The sequence below is a fragment of the Amblyomma mixtum genome, chromosome 3, assembly GCF_055824585.1.
Source record: "Amblyomma mixtum isolate Tamu chromosome 3, ASM5582458v1, whole genome shotgun sequence".
Taxonomy (NCBI): domain Eukaryota; kingdom Metazoa; phylum Arthropoda; class Arachnida; order Ixodida; family Ixodidae; genus Amblyomma; species Amblyomma mixtum.
The window spans coordinates 130,637,830-130,643,311 of NC_143014.1; positions in this window are offsets into that span (position 1 = coordinate 130,637,830).

Here is a 5,482-nt window from a genome sequence, read left to right on the forward strand (position 1 = left end):
GCAGGATTGCTTCGTTGGCTTTGGACTCGCACGGAACACGTCAGCCGACTGTGTATAATCCCACCTTCTGTATGCCCGCTTAAATTAGGCGGGTGCCTTCGTTCGAGTTTTCATGTACTTGCAACCGTTGAAACGCATCTTCCGCGTGAAAACACTGCATCATTGTCCAGCTGGTGGAGTGTAGCTGACGGCCCTGGACTTCAGGTTCCACGAACAAGATTCATATAGGAAATACACTGTTGCCGGGGTGAACTTCGCCAAAGCAAGCAGACGAAGAATACGGAGTAATGGTTAACCGCCTGTGCCTTAGTCAGTGCCTATCTAATTGTAAGCGTAATAAGCAACTCAGCTCCGGGGGTATGCAGATGATCCTATCCATCTGCAGTCTAGACTGCTACGCTAAAGGTGGTGCCCATCGTTGGCGCTGTCCTCTGATGCAACTTGAACAAGCTCGAACGCGTGCGCCTGGCATGTCATTGAGAGCGGACGCGTTCGTGTCGAGGTTCCTGCAAAAGAGTGGCACACAGATGTTCCAGTGACCCAGAAGACGCAGCAAAAGTTAGAATTTTGTCATTGTAGAAACAGGGGATGCAACTTGAAGATATGCGACAATAAATACAGTTGCGCATGCAGGGGTTGGAAAACTGCTCCAAACAATGTGCATGACAAACGCCGCAGGGTGTTTGGACGCGTGTTCTTTTTCTTTCTCTCTAAGTGCATCTACCCACTTCGTGCACATGTGTCTAGCGCCTCTCAAAGTTTCGTCCTCATGTGAGTGCATGCGCCTTAGCTCAGTACAGGCTGTGAGGCAGCATCGAGCCTCCTTTCATTTTTAGCAATGTTGAGCGTTTTTGGTAGCAGCTGGAATTGCGATCACACCCGTCGTAAATTTTTCGCAATGGCTTGAAAGCTTCTCAGGGTATAAAGACATGCTTCTGTCTGCGAAAAAAATAACATAGAAAAGGTGGGAAGGGGCAGAATTTCTTTCTTCGAACGTATGTTTGGTTGGAGAGTGTGTCCCTACGGCACTGCCATCCCGTAAACTGCTCTGCACCATGTGGGGGTCAGCCAATCACGGTGCGGTATGCGCGATTCAGAAACGTCCACCTCGGGTCGTGACGAGGGATGGAGTTGAGCTGGCGCACAAGAAGATTGCTTGTGTTCCGTCTTATTCGTCAATAGCTGCAGAGTCGCTGTAGTGCATTTCACGAGCGATGAATTTCGTTTCGATATATTTTAGACCAGGATTGTTTAACGTAACTGGAGTGACTTCCTACCTGCAGGGAAGAGCGAATTAAAGCGCGGAAAAAATTTCTAGGAGTTGTCGCTTAACGTTACCTCGGGTGTTGCGACGGCCTCGTTGTGTCCATTGGTCTCAAACGAAATAGTGCAGCTGCTTTTGGCGCGCTGAACGGGCTCGTCGAACACTGCGCGTTTATCCGGTTACTTGCGTGCGTACAAAACCAAAGAATTTTTCTTGTAGCGAAGTAAAGGTGATGGCAAAATGATTGACCCCTGTGAGGTGCTCGCCTACGGTGAGCGGAAGCCGAGAAACGTTGAGAAACTCCCGCACCGCTCAAGTTTATGCTTGCAGGTGGCGGAATTGAAAGGCGCATTTGGTGCATGCAGGTGTATTTTGCACGCCCGTGAGCGTAGATTTTTTTTCTTGTATCCCGGTCACGCGTGCCCGTCGCCATGAGGCCTGGCGAACCTGGACTTCGAGGCTGCTATGAGACGCGCCGGGCTGGTACTCTCTTCAGAGGCGCTGTTCTAAACGGCAGTCTCGGTCGCCGGTGTCATGGCGACTCCACGAGGGGCCAGAGAGTGCTAGCACAGCCACGGCGATGCTCTGTGTCGACTATACTGCAAAGCGCCTTTAGCACTTTCGCGTTGCGTGCGGAGGGAACCTCAGAAAAGGCCGCATTTTCTCTTCGCACTTGCGTAAGAGTGTATGTCAATCATCGCGATAAAGATCGTAGAGAAACAAAGTCTGGTAGGCTGGTCCGAAGCGCACCACTGCGGATGAGAAAATAAGGATGTGTATGCGCGGTTACCTTGTGCTATGTTTGATTTTGACCTTGGTGTTCTGCGATAGGCAGTATGCTTTTTTTCTTATTTTTTTCTTCGCTATCCTCGACACGTGAGCTTGGTTCTAGCAGCTCACTCACACGTCGGCATGCGTAGTGCAAACGTGCTGCATTGTGTTCAAATGTGTGAGGGTATGCTTTGTCGTGTTGTGAAGTGGTCCTTCCGTCACCAAATATGTATGGCCACTAGGCACTAGACATGTTGAGTCGGCAAAGTGTGGGCATACTCCAACCAAAAATGAAAAAAAAAAAAAACAATGGCTTGTTACCACTGATCACGCCACACCTGCTCTATTGTGTAAATAGCTTTACGTATGAATTTACCGTGTGTGCATGTGAACATCGATTTTATTTTTTTTTCGATCATGTGAAGGTTTTGTTATAGAAAAGCTGCACGAAATTAAGTCAACATTTCAAGCAGCCAAGCGTTTCCTCTAGGGGTCCTACAGCTTTCTTGTTGTTCATGGCATTTTTTTTTTTCGATTTCATGTTCACTTGTGCGCTATTTATTTATTTATATACCCATACAAACCACTGCGTTCATGAAGTGTCGGGTCATGATTGCTGAAGCAACGCGCTTTCGTATGGCCGCATTCTTTGCTTCAATTCACGCGTGCTTTATCATTTTTCTGTAAAGCACGAGATGGGAGTACACGTTTCACCTTGCGGTGGCGGGTTGGGTGCGTGATGGGAAGCCAGCCTTCGACATTTCTCCGGCACTCTCTTCCTATCCGGTGTTGCGGCTTTAATGTGCGGCAGGTCGCCGGGCCCAGTGGGCAGCGTGACAGCCGCATATGCGCTGACCTTGTCGGATGTTTTTGAATAAAGTCAATGCTGAGAAACCAACAAAGTTGCTTGATACTTGTTGCGCGTCAAACAACCCTGTTACGAAACACGCACCGAGCAAACCTATGCGAGGCCATCAAAGCCGTCTGTCCTTTATACACCTATAGAACAACTCAGATGCTCTACATCTACAGATTATCCCTTCCATGGCCGCTATATGGCGCAGCTTCTTAAAATGATCTGATGATACTGCCTTCCATTTGAATAGTACACAACTGACGACCGACAGTGTACTTCAGCAAGTGACCGCCCCACAGGTTATCCTGATCAAGGCAACCGCTCGGCGCAGCGAGTTATGGTTTGGTTTGGTTTTATGTGGTTTAACGTCCCAAAGCGACTCAGGCTATGAGAGACGCCGTAGTGAAGGGCTCCGGAAATTTCGACCACCTGGGGTTCTGTAACGTGCACTGACATTGCACAGTACACGAGCCTCTAGAATTTCTCCTCCAAAGAAATTCCAGCCGCCGCGGCCGGGATCGAACCCGCGTCTTTTGGGTCAGCAGCCGAGCACCATAACCACTGAGCCACCGCGGCGGCGCAGCGAGTTATCGTCAGTCACACCATTGATGCTTTAAGCATCTACAGAAGCGTGTCCATACAACTGCAAAGGAAAGACACTTTTGTCAAACCTTTTACAGTAAGAAAAAATTGTTCGGGTTCGCGCGCTTAGCCAGGAAATAGTCACTCTATTAATTGTGGTAGCAGATGGCATAGGAGAGAGAGAGAGAGAGAGAGAGAGAGAGAGAGAGAGGGAAAGGCAGGGATGTTAACCAGAAGGATTCCGGTTGGCTACCCTGCACAGGGGAAGGGAATGAGGGGAATTAAAGAGGAAAGAGAGAAGTAACGGGAAATAATCACAGTCTGTCAATTAAGGCAGTCGCTCTCAAAAAGCGAAAGAGTGCCTTGTAAGCCTTGATGGCAGTTGACTGTTGTGGCCACGGACCGAGGATCTTGGCCTCTGTGAAAGGGCGAGGGTCCAGGCGGTCCAGAGCACATCGCAGCTTATGTCTTTCGGCTACAAAGGCAGGGCACTCACACAAGATATGGGTGATTGTCTCATCACAGGCGCAGTTCACACAAGAGGGGCTGTCGGCCATCGCGATCCGGAAGGCATACTTATTCGTGAAGGCAACACCGAGCCATAGACGACACAGTAGTGTTGCTTCACGACGCGCTACATTACACGGAAGACGGAGGCGCAGTCCAGGGTCCAAAGTCCTGAGGCGACGGTTGCACAACACACCAGAGTTCCACGCTGAAAGTGTGAGCTCCAGCCTCAAGGAACGAAGCCCACACGCTGCGTCAGCTCTCGTTACGGGAATATTAACGGGGATTCCGTCATTGTGGGCAGAACGGGCAGCTTCGTCAGCCTGGTGATTGCCATGAATGCCGCAGTGGCCCGGCAGCCACTGGAAAATTATGTTATGTCCTTTCAATGTGGCGTCATGGTAGAGCTTGCGGATTTCGGCAACGAGTTGTTCGTGTGACCCACGGCGTAGTGCAGTTTGCAGGCCTTGAAGGGCTGCTTTAGAGTCGGTGAAAACTGTCCAGTCATGTGCAGATTCCTGACTAATGAACTGAACTGCAGCCCGTAGGGCAGCTAGTTCTGCACCAGTTGAAGAGGTGAGATAGGTAGTCCTCACCTTCATTAAAATAGACCTGGCCGGTATCACCACAGACCCAGCAGAGCTTGTTGAAGTCACTGAGCCATCTGTGTAGACATGTATGCGGTGTGTATGGTTAAAATGCAAATGATGCAGTGTCAGTTGCTTGAGAGCAGGCAATGATAAATCAGATTTCTTATTAATTCCAGGAATAGATAGGTGCACCCGGGGTTCATGGAGACTCCATATGGGTGAGCATGATCTTGATGGGTGGGCGAACTGCGAAGGAAGATAGGCACGGTGAGCTTGAATTACATTTGCAAATGCAGTATGTGGTCTGAGTACGGGAAGAGCTGCAAGATGATGACTCGGAACTCGCGTGAGGTGCCGAATGTGTGTTCTCATGGTTTCAACAGCAATGTGTGAAGTAACAGGATGCTCCCCAGCGACAAGAATAGTGGCTGCCGTTGAGGCACATTTAGGTAGCCCAAGGCAGATTCGTAGAGCTTGCGCTTGAACACTTTGAAGTGTCTGAAGGTTTGTCTTTCTGATATTGTTTAAAATGGGAAAGCTATACCGCATGTATCCCAGGAACAGCGAACGGTACAGTTGAAGCATCGAGCGTACAGATGCACCCCAGGACTTTCCCCCGAGGAAGGAGAGAATATGAACAATCGCTGTCAGTTTCTTTCGCATGTCGTAAAGATGGGGACTCCACGAGAGGTTCCTATCGATAACAACGCCAAGGAAGCGATGGTTTTTCTCATAGGGAATGGCGTTGCCATTAATATATATGGGGTAACTTGTCATTTTTTTTCGCGTGAACGCCACGAGGGAACATTTCTCGGTTGAAATATTTAGGCCCTGCTGACGAAGGTATAACGTCAGTATCCTTGCCGCCTTTTGTAGGCCGACGAGAGCTATGTTGAAAAGAGTTGGGCTCAG